This window comes from Nannospalax galili, unplaced genomic scaffold (assembly GCF_000622305.1).
Source record: "Nannospalax galili isolate Female #2095 unplaced genomic scaffold, S.galili_v1.0 scaffold577, whole genome shotgun sequence".
NCBI classification, from domain to species: Eukaryota; Metazoa; Chordata; class Mammalia; order Rodentia; family Spalacidae; genus Nannospalax; species Nannospalax galili.
This window is the reverse complement of record NW_008340387.1, coordinates 1,161,778-1,180,356: the sequence shown is the minus strand read 5'-3', so window position 1 is coordinate 1,180,356 and position 18,579 is coordinate 1,161,778. Positions and strand designations below refer to the sequence as shown.

Sequence of the window (18,579 nt, the reverse complement as noted above, 5' to 3'; positions counted from 1 at the left end):
AATAATTTTTAAAAATGTAATCACATTCCTGAGATATCCAAGTAAGGAAGGCTTAGAAGTCTGTATGCTAACTTCACTTCAGATTCAACTACTATCTACTATTACCAAGTACTTAGCTAGAGCAAGGCATTTCACATATATCACATCAGGTACTATCCTGGCTATTGTGAAGAGAACAGCAATGAACATGAAGGAGCAAATGCATCTTTAAAAAATGTAATCACATTCCTGAGATATCCAAGTAAGGAAGGCTTAGAAGTCTGTATGCTAACTTCACTTCAGATTCAACTACTATCTACTATTACCAAGTACTTAGCTAGAGCAAGGCATTTCACATATATCACATCAGGTACTATCCTGGCTATTGTGAAGAGAACAGCAATGAACATGAAGGAGCAAATGCATCTTTAGTAGAGTTCTTTGGATATATGCCTAAAAGTGGTACAGAGGGATCTTGTAGTAGGTCTATTTCTAGTTTTGGTGGAACCTCCACACTGATCTGCATGGTGGCTACACCAGTCTGTACTCCTATCAGCAGTGATGGGAGATAGAACACAGTGATATAAAGGGGAAAGGGGAATAATGGAACAAGAAGAATAAATGGGGTGAGGGATAGGTAGATAGGATAGAGGAGGGAATGTGGGGAGGGACAACTAACACTAAAGGCCTTTAAAAAAACATATGGAAACATACTACTATAAAAACTCTCAAATATATACACATGAAAAAATAGTTTAGAGCTACCCTATAATGGAGGGACAATACCCCAATTAGATATGTCATCTCAGCAAATAAAAACCTCAGTATCAGGAAAGGATTACTTCTCTTTGAGCTACTGGCCAGTGGGATCCCATAGCCTCCCCCAACATTACAGGGTATTACTACTGCTCTTGGTTACCCTTCAGAATTTGATGGGAAGGCCTTATTGCTGAAGACAACACATACTTGAGTCATAAAACATGGAGAATATCAAGAGGGTACTGACCTGGAAACTTTATCACTACTGACTAGCTTTTATAGTGCTGGAAGCTGCAATGCATGCTACTAGAGGAGAAAAGAAATCATCAATCTTACCCAGCTGGGAACTCTGTGAGGTATAGTAATGAATGGTCTGGCAAGGTATGTTTACTAGCACAGAAGGAGCATGAAGATTATAGGAGTAGCCAGTCATACTCTGATTGGATTTAAGTCCTGATACATGAGCTGGAACCTGTACTTGGCACCATTTATCATTATTGGTGTCAAGGACTTGTGGCCGTAGGGGAGAAACTGTTACTAATATTCTAATAAATGACTCCTACTGACTTATCGTTATACCCATAGACTAGTGCACCTCTCAACCCTCATCAGAAGCTTCTTGCAGTAGAAGGCAATTAAGAGAGCCCACAATATACAAAGCATCAGAGGCTTTGAAGCTCTCAGCCCTAAATGGAACATCTATTTTACATCCCTCTCCTCAAGGCTCAGGGATCTTCACAGAAGAGGAAGCAGAAAGATTTTTAAGATTCAGAGGTGGTGGATAACTACAAGGAAACATTGTTTTCCAGACAGCAGGGTAGTTTCACATATGAACTCACAGCAACTGTGACAGCATGCATAAGACCTTTTCATGCTCAAGCCAGGCAAAATTCCCAGCATAGATCTGGGAGGTGGGCACACAGTTCCACCCCCAGCAGAAGAGCTATAGGCATTTGATAGCTGCTAGGAGAGAAGAATCAGTTTTCTTTAAGCGTATGACCCTGGTAGCTCACTCACAGTCCAGGGCAGGTTCCATACCTGACTATTTGGGTACTTGAAAGTAAGACTCTATTGCTGAAGACAACATATTTTGGATACAGGGCTTAGAGCAATTGAGCTGGAACTGACCTGAAAGCCTCATGGTATCAGAAGATACTATGCAAGCTGCCAAGGAAGGAAACCAATCAATGATCCTACCCAGCTGTAAAGCCTATGAAACACAACAATGACCAGCCCAGCCTATCTCTATTGGTAAAGTAGTGGCACTTTTTTCTTTGGGGCAATCAATAGCTGTCTAATTGGACTTGAGGCCTGCTCAATGAGAGGGAAATCATGCATGGTACTATAAACATAGCCAAGTACACATGGCTGGAGAGGTCCATAGACCCTAGAGAAGAGCCTACTATTGTCACTTTCCTACACCAAAGTAATTTCTTACTACATTCTAAATCTGTATCTTTATATTCACAGACAAGTATATCTTTCACCACCCATCAAAGAAACTTCTTTTTGCAACAGATGGAGACTATCACAAAGTTTCACAACTGGTGAAAGGCAGAGAATAAGTGACTGTGAGGTGCCCAGCCCTAAGTGACACAACTAGAATGCAAACTCTACCTCTAAGGCTCAGAAAAAAAATCACAGAAGAGGGGTGGAAAGAATGTAAGAGCAGAACAAGACACCTTCTGTTAGTTAACGCATTCTAGACATGACAGGGGAGCTGCACTAATGAAATCTCCACAGTGTGGTCTAATGAGATCTGCATAATGACAAAACCAGTTGACATGCCAAGGTGGGTGGGCGAAATGTCATGGGGTCCTACTTCAAGATGAAGAGGTACAGGCATTCAGTCAATGCTGAGGGAGGGAGAACAGTTTTAGCCCTAAACACAGGTACATATGAGTACCACTAAATGGATTTAGTGAATTATATCTATATATGTGTGGATGTATATGTAATCAAAGGTCAAGAAATTGAGAGGGAATAGGGAGATATGGGAGGAAGTAGGGAGACTGGGAGGGATGGAAAAGACAATATTCATGTATAAATAAAAGATTAAAAATAAAAAAAGAAACAAGTGGGCCTGAAGCAAACAAATGTTAGAAAAATAAAACACCACAGAAAAAATTCTTCAATTACTAAAGGTATTGTTGATATAACTATTAGTTTAAGTAGTTCATGTCTTAGAACAAACAGAAAGGGTTACTACTCAGCTGAGAAACAGTGAGTTTATGAGACAGCTTACAAATGTTGCTACAAAAGATCAAGTTTACAGCATGACTTCCAACTGCTTTAAGCACCAAGCAAATATTTATTTAAACTGTCCTCAGTAAAAATTGTCTATTTCCAAGAAATAAAGTTCAAGATTCAAAAACAAACAAAAAAGAAAAGTAAATGAGTATTTGAGCAACACAAATTGGACTTGATGGGGAGAAAAAAAAAGAACAGGAAGCAGTGTGGGTAGGGAGGTGAGACTGGATGTAGGAGGAGTTTGGGGAGGGACTATGATCAAAGTATATTGTATAAAGGTCTCAAAGATTTAATAACATATTTTTTAAATCAAAGGGAAGAAATGAAGCACTGTACTTGAGTTTCTCAATATGAGATGGTAGCTACTATACTGAGAAACTCAAGCACAAGGTGTTATGGAGCACTGCAATGTGGCTGCTATACTGAATAAGATTTAATTTTGTGTTTTTTTTGTTGTTTTTTTTTTTTTGGTCTTTTTGAGACAGGGTCTCCCTGTAGCCCCAGCTGTCCTGGATTCACCATGGAGACCAGGTTGGCCTCTGCACACTGCTACCCCATACCCAGTGCTGGGATTAAAGGAGTGTGCCATCACGCCCGGCCTAATTTTGTGTACTTTTTATTAATTTAAAATTTTTAAAGTGACTGCAGATACTGAGAAAATTTTAAGTATATGGGAGCAAAGCTGGATATGTGAAACTACATTAAATCTAAATATGGATCAAATATTTCTGATAAAATTTGGGATCAGAATTAAGATGTGTTAAGCAGAAGATTTTGAAGACATTTTATTGTATATTTTTATATTGGTTACAAGTCAAAATACTCTTTTAGATATAAAAATTAAGTATATTATTAAATTAATTTTCCTTGTTTCTAATCTTTGAAATTACTTACTGGAAAATTTTAAATTATGTGATTGCACTGGTTTGAGATTGCCATGATGGACAGTTGTGTTTCAGGGTAGCCAGGGCATAAGGCCTATGTGTGAGGCATGGTAAGACAAGTAAGAAGTGCTCAATATCAGTGGCCATAGTTTCCACTGTAATGGAGAAAGCAGATTTACAGTACAGTAAGAAGCTGCCAGTGGGCAGAGAAAAGCAGAGGTGAGAGACGGCAGAGAGAATACACTGACATGAAGGCCTATTACTTGTTTTTTATGTAGTTGGTTCAACTTCCAAGGAGCTAAGGGAAAAAAATCCTGTTCCGGACATAGAGGTAAAACAGGCTTTTGGGAGAATGTTGTGATTTTAGAGTCAACATAAAGAACAAGCCTGATTTAATGTTATACAGGACAAGTCATCCCACTCAGTAAATCCTGAGTAAGGGATTAAAAAAAGAATAAGACAAAATAAGCTAGAAAACTAAACCTGAACATAAAGATATTTTCTCTTTAACTATTTACATGGTTCTTAGTGTCCAAAAAAAATCAAACTTGATTTAAACTAAACTCTAAAGTTTTTATGTTTCTAATAAATTCAATTGATATTATTTAAAAGTCATTATAAAAATGTCAAGAATGCACGACCTTCAGAAATGGCTATACATTTTAATGATACTTCAGTACAATGATATAAAAAGCTTAGCAAGACTCCTAGCATGGTGAGTAAATTCATTAGATTGTAGGTTTTTCTTTTTTTTCCATTCCTAATAATAATCTCTAATGTGGTCAAACAGAGAAATGATTTTAAGTATTTATAAAGCAAAACGTCCAATCTCCTTTCCTAAGTTGGACTATTCATGTTAATAACAAAAATAACATTACAGTTATAAAGAAAAAGGAGGGGCTGTATAGATGGCTCAGTGGTTAAGAGAATTACTGCTCTTGCAGAAGACCTGAGTTTGATTCCCAGTACTCACATTGGGCAGCTCACAACTGCCTGTAACTCCAGTTCCAGGGGATCTGACACCCTCTTCTTGCCTCCCTGGGCACCTTGCACTCATGTGTACAAAACCACACACTGGGCACATAATTTAAAACAATCTTCTAAAAAATAAGGAAAGGAAAAGGGTAATGAGGGGGTAACAAAGAATTACTTCATTTCAGTCTTTGTTAGGTCTCCTTACCCACTTACTGCTAGGATGGCATAAATGAGTACTTACCACTAGGCTGCATAGTCAATGGACTAAAAACCAGCCAAGGAGTCCGAAGGGGCTTGGGCTTTATCCCTGGATCCACCAATACCTTGATCTGACCTCTGCCAAGTCAGTTTCTCTGCATATTAATTTCTCCATCTGTAAAGGAGGGAAGTGGAGAGGACAGTTAGTATCCTGTACTGAGACCTTTAAGTATTAACATTGGGCTGCATCATAAGGAAAATAAAACATTTCCAGACATATTTTTGCTACTAGAATATCTCAGAGTTCGAATATACTTTCTATCAAATACCACAGGTGTAACTTAAGCCCTTATATTCATGGAAATAAAGAGATTTGCTATATTTGGTACCATGCAAATACTGAATAAAATCATAGTTTCCAACTAACAAGAAAAAGACACAAAATCCCCAAATCACAAAAATCCATTAATATGAGTAATGAACTAAACTATGCCCACCAACCCATACCTATGAAATTTGGAGATAGGGCTTATAGGAGGTAGTTACTACTGTAAATTGAGGTCACAAGGGTGGGGGCTAGTGGCTACTGGACTGGATATTGCAGATACCGAGAATATAAGATTTTGATATTTTTAGAAGTTCTTTTTTGCTTTGATTTTTTTCAGACAGGTTTCACTATATGGCCAAGACTAGCCTCAAACTTGCTAAGTAGCTCAGGCTGGCCTTGAATGTCCAGTCCACTTGTTTCAGGTTCCTGAGTGCTAGGATCATAGTTACACATCACTACACTTGTATGTACTCCTGGAAATTTTTAAAAGAAAGATATGTGGTAAAAATATTGACAAGGCTATGGAAACATTCTCTCAAAATGTAATCAAACTTCATTCCGGCCTCTTCTGAAACAAGGAAATCTTGAAAGAATTCAGCATATTATATTATAAAATCAGTTGTAAATTATGACAACTATTACTATTAAATCTTAATCTTACATAATGATCATTAAAGTGTCTACCATGTGTCAGGTAGCAGTCTAAGTATTTCAATGATACCATCTTGTTAAATATTCACCATGTAGCAGGATATTATTGTCTCTTTTTGCTATTAAAGGAAATGATACTCAGAAAGGTCAATTAACTTTCTAGAAGATTTTAAGCATTAGAAAAATCAGAATTTAAATCTAAACCATATTCTTTTTTAAACTGTTTTTCATTTTTGTATTTCTAAATCTCCTTATTTTCAGGAGACATTTAAGCCTTTTGTTTTTATTTAATTTTTAATTATGTGTACTATGTGTGTCTGTGCATGTGAGTGCAGAGGACTACGGTGGCCAGAACATCAGATCTCTTGGAGCTCCACTTATATACAGTTGTGAATCACTCAATGTGGGTGCTGGGAACTGAAATCAGGTCCCCTGCAAGAGCAGCAAGCACTTTTTTTTTTTTTTTTTTTTTTTTTTTTTTTAGACAGGGTCTCCCTGTAGCCCCAGCTGGCCTGGAACTTACTATGTAGACCAGGTAGGCCTTGAACTCACAGAGATCCGCCTGCCTCTGCCTCCCAAGTGCTGGGACTACAGGCCTGTGCCACCATGCCTGGCAGCAAGCACTTTTAAATCTTGAGCCATCTCCGTACCCCCCAAACCATGTTTATTTCATCCCTGTGCTGTCCCCTCTCCAAAAATGACAGAAAGAAACCCTACAAATGCTTCTAACCTATAGCCCATGTTAAAAAACTATAAACACATAAATTTGGGCATTTTGCTACAATAAAAGCAGAAGCACTAATGCTTATTACTTTAATCTGGACATTGAATAGGATCAAGCATACTGTAGGATTTTAAAGGGTAAAGTTAGATTAAATGTAGGATGCTCATAAGTACCATGCTTTAAATATTCATAGAGCTTGAAAACATAAAAGAAATAATAGGTACATACAAATGTGGTGTGGTGAAGAAGGAAGGGGTTAAGATAATAGGAAAGGTTAGAATGTTCCCAAGAAAATGAAACAAACAATAAAGACACATCCAGTATAATTTTGAAGTCCCATTTTGAAAAGTCAAAGCTCCTTCAGTTTCATATAAAACACAATCTCACAGCAGTATGTACAGAGCTCAAAATATAAGAGCTGAAAATAGAACACCTACTCACTGGGGTCATGGAGGATAAGCTACAGGGAGGCAGGAGACAAGTGACTGAACTGGGATGCACCACTCACCAGCCATTTTCATTAGCAAGTATTCCTAGAACCTCTCAGCTGGTTTTCTGCCTTCCGTGCCTCTTCATTTACATTTACTTCATTTGGAGGTAGGCATGATGCGATGTAATATTCCTCTGGGATGGTGTGCCAGAAGAAGGGGGAGAGACAGGAAACCCAACGATTCTTTTTCAAAGAAAGCAATAAACCCTGTTTCCTCTACATAGCAGATGTGAACAAGCAAGAGGAAACACCTTGCCTTGGCAGTTGTCCCTCTCCTACTTGCTTTGTAGCAATTATACATCTTTCTGTGACATACAAAGAAAGGAATCCCAGAGAACATCAATCTTTTCTTCAACAAGGAAGGCAGCTAGCAATGAGTAGCTAATGAATAATACTGAGGGACCATAATCCCTTTTGTTTTTCCAGTGGTTCTGAAGAGATTTCAACTACACATAATGTCTAATCTTTCTAAAGGCTTACATAAGTGTAAGCCACAGCAAAGGAGAATCTATTTTAGAGTATTTCTAGCTTATACTTCTTGAACAGAGAAGTTTAGTGGGTCTAATATTGCCATATCAAACTTTCAGGAAGGCATACAGAAACCTAATACCATGAAATAATGCATTACCACCACCATCATTATCATCATCATAATCATCATAACTACCACCACCACCCTGGTTAGTATCTTATTCTCTAGATCTGATTCTAGATCTGATTCTCTGAATGAGATATAGGCACACAATCTTATTTCAACAGAGTTCCACAACTGGTCACACACACAGAATAAGTGTCTGAGAGATGCCCAACCCTAAGTGACACATCAACAATAAGGCTCAAGGAACATAACAGATGGGGGTAGAGAAAATACTAATGCATCTTTCACCTCTCACCAGTGAATTCTCATGCAACAGAGTGTGATGCACATAGACGGTCACAACTGGTGGAAGTGCAGAGAATAAGAGACTACAGAGTGCATGTCCCTGGATAGGACTCCTGTATTAAACCTCGTCTACCCATGGCTCAGGGACCATTGTGGAAGAGATGGTGGAAAGCTTGTAAGAGCCAGGGTTGGTGCATGATTTTAAGGAAACAGAGTCTTCCAGGCCTCTGGGAACTTGCTCATTTGAACTTACAGCAATGGTGACAGCATGCACACGACCCATGCAAATTTAACCCAGACAAAAACCCAGCATAGAACTGACGAAATGGGCAGGAAGTTCCAATCTTAGCTGAGGAACTATTGGCAACTGATTACTATTGGATGAGGGAGAATTGATCTTCCTTAAGGGAGTGATTCTAGATAGGCTTACTAGACTCCAGTGGATGAACTTACACCAAGGGACATCTGGGTATACAAACGAGTTGATAGGCCTTAACATATATGACAAACTGCATAAAATCTGGTGCTAGGGGGAGCTAAAGGACATGTGGATGGGGGAGGGGGTCTAAATATGATTAAGACATATGAAATGCTCAAAAATTCAACAAAAACATACAATGAAGAAAAGGGAAAGCAACAAGAAGAGTAAAAGTCTAAGGGAGGGTCAGGAAAGAAAAATCTTACGGGAAACACATGATCTTGTTTATAACTATCTGGAGGCTTTTTATGTAGAGGAGTGATGAGGTTTGCTCTTCTTAATCAACATTACTCCAAGGGAAAGATCACCAATTAGAGAGTAAAAGTTATAAGTAGGTAGGTGTGAGCATGTTATTTAGAAATTTCTGGCAGTCAAAGGTATCCAAAAATGGAATAAACTCCTTGTGTAGGAAAGGTATGAATTGCAATTACAGAGGGTACAGAAGCAGAAGTAAATATTTAATATTGAGGATACTAAATCATTAGAAGGAAGAGGGAGACTGGACTGGTAGCCTTTAAAGTCCTTTCCAATTCTGAGATTCCAGATCTAAGTCCTAGATTTAACACTACAAATAACACTATACCATCTGAGATTTTGCTGCATGGACAGTACATACATGATTACAGATATCTGATATTTACTATGGTCTGACTTAAGATTGTTATATTTACAACAGTACAAAAGATATCCAATGCAATCTTTGGACTTTGTACAACTGTGGGTTAAAATGTAAGTGTTCTATGCCTATTTGAAATAGGGTAGGCTAAGGTATATGTTTGGTAGGACAGGTATATTTAAATGCATTTTGACTAAGGATATTTTTAACTTGCAATCAGTTTATTGAGATGTTGAGAAGCATCTGTGTGTGCATGTGTCTATGTGTGTGTGTGTTACATATGTAAAAACACAGTACTCTTAGAAGGCTTACTGAAGTGTAACACAGGGGCAGAAAACATAGCAGCAGCAGGAACAAGAGCACCAGGGAGCTGTAGCAGCAGAGGCAGAGCAGCATCTTTGCTTTTTGCCTATTCATCCATCACTTACTGGTACTTTACATACTTTATCTTAGGTCCTTTAAAGTCCTATCACATTGTGAATCTCGGGGGCAGAAGCAGCAGGGCCTAGATCTATTATTTACCCTTTACCTACTACAGCATAGCTCAGCAAGTATTCCTTTAGTGGACAACATGGGCCTACTTTGCTTTACGTAGTATATATAATCCTGAAGATCTAAGTATAAATAGAATTTTTATTAGGAAATGAAGTTTATTTTTAAAATACCAAGATTAATTTGTAACAAATACTAAGAAAAGGTATAGTATATATGGAGGATTTCATTATCATGCCAAAGACAAGGTTAGACAGTTGACATCAGTATCTTATTTTTTAATGATATTTTACATTTATGAAGGAGCTCTATCACTTTTATATAGACTTTTATATGTGTGTTTTCCAATGCCTATAAAGTTGGCAAACTTAATACTACTAAATTCTAATGTTGACCATGATTTGTGATGTAGTGAGAATAGTAAGAAATATAGAGATAAAAATATTTGGGACTAAGCCTTTCAGTTAGAGTTATAAGATTCTGAGAAAGTCTCTTAACCCACTATTGCTGCCATAACATAGGGTTAACAAATACTATTTACTTTATGAAGTTATTGTGAAGATTACATGAGATAATTATATGGGAAGTGATTTGCAAAATTATAAAGAGCTATATAGTTGGCACAAAGGATTTGTTAAAGCTGCAGAATAAGTTGGAAAGGATGATTTTTTAATTTATTCTAATTGCTTTTTGTGACATATACATTCATACACAGCTAAACAGAGGAAACTTTATATTCATATTATGTACAAATACAGAGTCTGACCTTTTCAAGGATCTGGTTTTGCATAGCAAATCAGCTACACCAAACAGGAAATCACTCTTCCTTAGCAAGTTGAAGAAATCTGGAAGCAAAACAAAACAAAAAACAAAAAACCAAAAAACCAAACAAGCAAAAAAAAGGGAATGTGAACAACAGTCGATCAAAGGAGACATGTGGTAAAATTAGGTTTTCAGTCAGATGATGTCATCATCAGGCTGGACACCCAGACAGACTTTCCCAAGAGCAGCAACCTGGTGAGGCTTCCAGGTTCCAGAGTTCTTCCCTCAGCCCCATGGGTTCCAAATACCAATTTTGCTAAAAACAGAAACAGACTCTTATGGGCAGATCCATAGGTTATTAAACAATGAAGGAAAAGCTAGGATACCAATTTATTTATTGTACAAATAAAACTGCCAGGTATCCTAAAATATTCAGTGGTATATGACCAGGACTATTGAACTTAATGGTTCATCTCTACAGAAATCCAAATGAGAACCATAAGAGTTCTTGGGCAAAGCAGAGCGAGGTCAGATGTTGGCAAACCTTTCCTACAAAATGCCAGACAGTAAATATTTTCAGTTTGGTGGGTCATTTGCTATCTGTTGAAACTCTTCTACTTTTCTATTGGTGTGAAAAGTAGTCACAGCCGGTACAGAAATTAATGGACATGGCTATGTTCCAATATTTTAATTCAAAAATGGGCAGCAACCCATATGGCTATTAATGCCAAAAAAATCAACAAAACACTAGAGAACCAAATTCAGCAACATAGTATAAGGATTATTATATACAAGATCCAAACAGGATTTATTTCCAGGATGCAAGGATTGTTCACCATGTAAAAACAAATCAGTGTAATATATGTCCTAAACAGAATAAAGTGGGAAGAAAAAAGCAAAAACTTGGTATTTCAATTGATGTTAAGAAAGCATTTGAGGGGCTGGAGAGATGGCCCAGAGGATAAGAGCATTGGCTGCTCTTGTAGAGGACCCAGGTTCAGTTCCTAGGACCCACAAGGTGGCTAACAACTATTTGTAACTCCAGTTCGAGGATATCCGACACCCTCTTCTGACCTCCGCAGGCACTGCACAACACGGGTACACTTATATATATGCAGGTATAACACTCATACACATAAAATAAAATTTAAAATGATCAAACACTGATAAAATACATTTAAGACATAAGTAAATAAAAAGGCAACTTCTGTTCATGAATTGCAAAACTAATATTGTTAGGATTAAGCATACTATCCAAAGCAATCTATAGATTCAATATAATCTCTATCAAAACCCAATGATTCTTTTTTCCTTTTGTACAGATAAGAAAAAAAAGGTCTTAAAATGTATATGGAGGGGCTGGGGAAATGGCTCAGTTGGTAAACGTATTTGCCATGCAAGCATGAAGGTCTGAGTTAAATCCCCAGCACCCACATGTAAAAGCTGGGTGTAGTGGCATGTGCCTATAATCCCAGTGCTGCAAGGCAGAGTCTACAGGACCTCTGGGGCTTGCTGGCCAGCAAGTTTAGCCCAGGTAGTGAACTGCAGGTTTAGTGAGAAAGCCTGTCTCAAAAAATAAGATGGAGGCTGGCATGATGGTGTATGTCTTTAATGCCAGCACTCAGAAGGCAGAGGCAGAGAGATCTGAGATTGAGGCCAGCCTGGTCTACGTTTCAAGTTCCAGGCCAGCTGGGGCTACAAGAAGACCCAGTCTCAACAAAACAAAATGAAACAAAACGAAATGAAACAAAACAAAACAAAACAAAACAAAATGATGGAGTGTGAATGAGGAAGACTTCCAATGTCTACCTCTGGCTTTCACACACATATGCATGGACAGACACACAGACAGATACATAGGAAAAAAAAAAACCAAACAAACATGTACATGGTGGAAGGGCAGGGCAGGGAGTGAATATGATAAAAATACATTGCATCAATATATGAAATTCTCAAATAAAAATATTTTAATGTACACGGATTATTATTTTTTTAATATGTATGAGTGTATTGCCTGCATGTATGTGAGTGCACCAGTGTCATGCAATGCCACGGAGGTCAGAAGAAGGCTTCAGACTCCTCTGGAACTGGAGTTAAGGATGGTTCATAGCTGCCATGTGGACACTGGGAATCGAACTCAGGTCCTCTGCAAGAGCAGTCAGTGCTCTTAACCGCTGAGCCATCTTTCCAGCCCCAGGATTCTTTTTAAAAAAATATTTTATTTATTATTTTTTATTTGTGTATGCATGTATTGCCTGCATATAGGTAAGTGCACCTGTGTTGTGCAATGCCCACGGAGGACAGAAGAGGCCATCGGATCCCCTGGAACTGGAGTTTCGGACAGTTGTTAGCTGCCATATGGGTGCTGGGATTCGAACTCAGGTCTTTTGCAAGAACAGCCAGTGTTCTTAACCACTGAGCCATCTCTCCAGCCCCTGTACATGGAAAACTTATGCTTTCTGATTTCAAAACTTAGCACAAAGCTATAGTCATCAAAGCAGTGTATATCATAAAGTCAAGTATATGGATACATGGGATAGAAGGTCAAAAATACACCCTTCCATGTTCAACTGAGTTTTGACAAAGGTGTCAAAACCATGAATGGGAAAAGGACATTAGGGAAGGTGCTGGGGAAACTGGATATCCACATGCAAAGGAATGAAACTCAATCTATGCTTTATATCACACACACACACACACACACACACACACACAATTAGTCAGAATGTATCAGAACTAAACATAAGAGCTAAAACTATAGAATTCCGGTGCTGGAGAGATGGCTCAGATAAGAGCACTGACTGCTCTTGCAGAGGACCCAGGTTCAATTTTCAGCACCCACATGGCAGCTAACAACCATACATACATAACTCCAGTTCCAGGGGATCCAACGTCCTCTTCTGATTTCCATGGGCATTTACAATTGCACACATGCAAGCAATACACTCATACACATTAAAAAAAAAAACTATAAAATTCTTAGGAGGAAACCACAAGGGAAAGTCTTTACTACATTGGACTTGTCAGTGATTCTTGAATATGACATTAAAGAGAAAACAGAGGGCTAAAGCGATGGCTCAATGGTTAAGAGCACTTACTATTCTTGCACGGGATCCAGATTTGGTTCCCAGCACTTACAAATAACTGTAACTCTAATTCCAATGGATTCCAAGCTTTCTTCTAGCCTCTGTGGGCTCCTGCATGCACACGGTACACATAAACTCATGCCAGAACACACATACACATACAAATAAAAATACATAGTGAGTTCCAGGACAGCTGGGGCTTCAGGGAGACCCTGTCTCAAAAAGACCAATAAATAAATAAATAAATAAATAAATAAATAAATAAATATTTTAAGTAATCATTATAAAAATCATTAACGAAACATTCATTTATGTCTTCAAATCTGGTATATGATTATATGTATAACATATCCATTTAAATGCTAAGTTTTTGTCAGAAAAGACTGATCTGTATTTCAGTTTTATAGATTTATAGTTAAAAAAGTTTCATATACTCAAGTTTTTTCAAGCATACTTAAAAATTTTTCAAGAACTTAATTGAGGATCAGTTTTAAATTTTTTTTCTTTTAAAATCTTTAGTGAGAATTTCATACATGTATATAAGGTGTTTTGATCAAATCCACACCCACCCCTCCCCTCTAACATCTCCCATATCTCCCCATCACCTTTTTCTGATAACTTCATCTCTCTCTCTCTCTCTCTCTCTCTCTCTCTCTCTCTCGGCTTCATGTTAAATTAGGGATAAAAGATGACTCAGTGGTTAAGAGCACTGGCTGCTTTTGCAGAGAACCTGAACCCGGGTTCAGTTCTCAGCACCCACATGGCAGCTAACAACCATCCATTAACTCCAGTTCCAAGGGATCTGATGCTCTCTCCTGGCCCAGTTCCAATTCCACCATTAACTGTGTAAACTTGAACAAATTTTAAAGCCTCTTTTTGTAATGACTTTCTCATAACTAAAATGAAAATAATAGTACTTACCTTATAGAACAGTTGGGAGAATTTAACATTTTAAAACATATAAAATGTTTAGAGCAATCTTGGCACATGATAAGGATTTAAAAGATTTTCAGTATTACTATTCAGTTTTTAAGAGCTTTTGTCCCATAAGTCATGTAATTGAGTATGAATTGAACTACCATATTTTGAATTTAACTTAAAATTTGTATTTATAATTTTTATTTTATGTGCATGAATGTTTTGCCTGCATGTGCGTAAGTAACCGCATGAAGCAACAGAATCTGGTCAAATTTCTTATCTCTGAGGTTTAGTACTTTTCCAAGAAAAACTGGGATATTTGGTTTAACTCAGCAGAAAATGCAATCTTTTACCTATACTTGAGTTAAAAGTTCTCAGTATTGACTACTTTATGGTCCTGTCTTGATTATATTAATATAAATTTGATTTATCATATCACTCTTTGTTTAGAGTCTTCCAAAGGCTACAAGGACCTTACCACAGTCTACCTAGTGCCCTGTGACCTGGCCCCAGCTGCCTCTCTTCTACCCTATGTCTTACAGCTATCACCATTCACTTTGTTCTAGCCATGGGACTTTTCTCAGCTCATTCAGGAGGCCAAGAAACTCTGCCTTACTTAGAACACCCCACCCTTATATTCATATGGCTAACATCTTTCACTGTCTTAGTTTAAATTGTTACCCCTCAGAGGAATGTTCTCTGATCTCTCACTCCAACGTCTATTACATTATTCATTCTTTAATTTTCCATAGTAAATAGCACCTACTAATATTTTCTATATCTATTTATTTGTGTCTCCCACTAGGGCCTTATCTTTGTTATTTATTCAGCACTACATCCCAAACCTGGAAGAGCACCTAGCACAGAGGAGACAATAAGTATGTAAGAATTAAATAAAGGTAGGTCAGTATTTAAGAAAGCACAAAATCATAAAACATACATAGGATCAGAAAGAATACAGTGATTGCACTTAAATTTTTTAAATATTTTACTCGGAAGGATTGTAATTAGAACCCATAAGTAGATTTCTGAGAGAAAAATAATTAATGAAAACCTTTTAAAATAAAAATTAAGTACTATCTATCTGCAAGTCACTGAAATTTGACAGGGTCATTACATAAAGGAAGTGAGAGAATAGAAGGAATTGAGTGACATAATCATGAATACAATTCAGCTTTACAAAGACTTCTGATAACTGTTTTCATAACTTATTAAGGAAATACATGTACACAAAGGTAAATTCTATCTGATTAAAAGCCATTTAAAAGACATGCATTGAAATGACAAAAGATTCTAAAAATATGATTATGCAGCTACTTAGCAGCACTGGAAAATAGGAGCAAAGAACCAGAAATTTTGAAGAATCTCTGTAACAATCTAAACAAAGCTTGATGAGGATCAATCAAATTTGAGAGTCTCTAACCAAAGACAGTAAAAGAGAAATTAGACACCAAGATGTCTTATTTTCCCAAGGAAAGAGATGGGATTCTAAGCTCCATGCTAGCACTCTTATCTAGGTGTGAAAGCTCTAGCTGCAGGGCTGGTCACAAGGACACAACGCCTTAATTGTGTAGTAGTATTTTTGTTAATGTTAAAAGTACTTTAAAAGAAGAAAAAGGCAAGGACTACCATTAAAAAAACACCATACATCTCTGACTTGTCAATGACAATTAGGGGGAGAAAAACAACAACAACAAAAAAAACAAACATAAAACAAAAAACAAAAAAACACCAACTCTAAACCTGACATCTCAAAAAGATTAGAGGTATTCTAAGAAAACATAATCACCTCAGGACATACTACTCCAAAAATGTTTTAAGCTGAAGGAATCTGAGAAAACAGCAGAAGCAGAAAGGCCTCTCACCTTCCCCATTCTCCTCCTCAGAAGTAGGTCAGAAAGGTTTTCCTCCCTTCCCTCGATGCAAAAGACCCTCATAAGAACAGGTCCCCCTACAGCCGAGGAAAGGAACCAAGGACAAAGATGCCAAGAAGAATCTGAACAGACTGGGCCCAATTGCTCAGGTCTCCTCAGGTTATGACCATTAGATCCTGCTCATTTTGTTCAATTTTATTTCTCCTTGACCATCTACGTAATCAAACCTAACATAAAAATATACAAATCTAATCATCCTTGGGTTTTCATTTCCTTACAAAGGCTCTGCTATCATGGCAAAACTTAAGTTGGTTATGCTTTTCTCTTGCTAATATATCCCTCATTGTGGGGGCATCTGCTGTGAAACCAGAATATGGAAAAGACAGTCTCCTCCCTTAGAGGTACAAACATTAAAAAGCATTTTAAATTGCTTCACTGAAGCTTAACAATAAGTAAGAACACAAAGGTATGCAGGCTATAGGAGAGGCTGAAGAAAACAAGGAGACTTGTTTGCTAGTACTTTTTACAAATAATGACTACTTCCTCACAACAAGCCTAAACGCTAGATGACATTATCTCAATTGCATATACACATAGCTGTACACACACACACACACACACACACACACACACACACACACACACACACACAAATGGACACATCTGAGGCTCAGAGTAATTTAACCAAGTTATCTGGTTACTAGTGAATATTAAGCTTGATCAAGCTGAGGATCAAAATATACACATGGGTTTAAAAAGCTGCCTGAAATCAGTCATCTTTGCCATTTTTTTAGACAGCCTTACTATGTATCCCTAGGTGGTCTGGAACTCTATATATAGACCAGGCTGGATGCAAACTCACAGAGATCTGCCTGCTTCTGCCTCCCAAGCGCTGTGATTAAAGGTGTGCACCACTATGCCTGGCTTGTCATTTATATTTGAAAGGCATCCAACAAAGTTACTAGCTCAGATATACTTGAAAAGGTACTTTAAATAATGAGAATAGTATGAACTATATAAAACATAACAATATAATTTATTACATAAAATATAACTTCTAGCTGCAAAATCCTTTATAATTTTCAAAGTCATCTGATTCATACATTGACTTTGCATTAGCTGTATATATCTTCATATATGCATCAATCCTAAAGCCTCTAAGATTTGCCCCAGAATACTTCTCCAGCTTCACTTACTGCTCATCTTCTCCTTCTCTTTCATTTATTTTTCTAAGTTGTTCTAAATGATTTTGGAGCACTTCGACTCATCTGCAATAAACAGTTTCCTGCTATATACCCAACTCATTAACTTATAACTCATCCTTTACAATTTAAGAAAACCCAGCAAAACCTCTCTCCTTTGGCCTTCCTGGCTCTTTCCCTTCTAGATTCATTCCTCCTTCCTATTCTATACTACATTGATACTGGTTTATACTTAGAATATTTAAATCACACTATGATTATTTATCTGTGTTTCTGTCTCTCTCTGTCTGTCTGTCTTTCTATACGTAATGGTGAAGTCCTAAGGAACATTTATTCATCTTTGCATCTTTAGGATCTAATTCACTACCTGACAGTAATAGGCATTATATATGTTTATTGAGTTAAATTTGAATATACTTAGGGACCAGTGAGATGGCTGAGCAGGTAAAGCACTTGCTGCACAAGTCTGACAACCTGAGTTTGATTCCTGGAACTTGTGGTGGAAGAAGAGAATAGACTTTCAAAACTTGTCCTCTGACCTCCACAGACATGCCATGCCATGTGCACCTGTGCACAGACACGCACACAGACACGCACAGTTAAATACATTTTAAAAATAAAATTAAAAGATAAATAAATTTAAAATATGTATGCTTAGAAAGCATAAAACAAGATTTGGATTTTGCAAAATTTGTATGTTTCAAAGGGGAAAAACAGAAACCTTAAACCTTTTAACTGAATTGTGTACAATGACAGTTGCCATAAAGGTCCCTGTTAGCATTCTGTGTCTCAGCTGGCCACTAGAAGGTTCATTACTTTCATATTACCATTGTGGCAATCCTATTAATGAGCTCAATGCAAGTAAAATAAATTGAAATGACAATCCTGGCAACCAACATTTCTTATCACTGGAGCTATTCTCTCACCAGTTGTGCCATGAATAAACCTGAATGCAATACAGTTTTTATACAATAGATTTTAAGAGACCTTCAACACTCATGGTGGTACTAAAGAAAATCCAAAAATGTAC

At 37.3% G+C, this 18,579-nt stretch overlaps 1 protein-coding gene across 5 annotated transcripts in view; it reads right to left on the bottom strand.

Annotated features, from left to right (window-relative positions):
- Nucleotides 1–10,560, bottom strand: part of Scmh1 (Scm polycomb group protein homolog 1) — a 165,810-nt gene extending 155,250 nt beyond the window's left edge. For 4 of the 5 annotated variants that reach the window (XM_008835423.3, XM_029564641.1, XM_029564639.1 and 1 more), the window contains exons 1-2: nt 10,474–10,560; nt 5,089–5,220 (exon numbers count right to left, since the gene is read on the bottom strand). The gene's annotated coding sequence lies outside the window, so the exon portion shown is untranslated. Of the gene's footprint in view, nt 1–4,845; nt 4,905–5,088; nt 5,221–10,473 lie in introns of those variants that run through there. The other variant, XM_029564637.1, reaches the window with a different exon arrangement.
- Nucleotides 10,561–18,579: the final 8,019 nt, after the last annotated feature.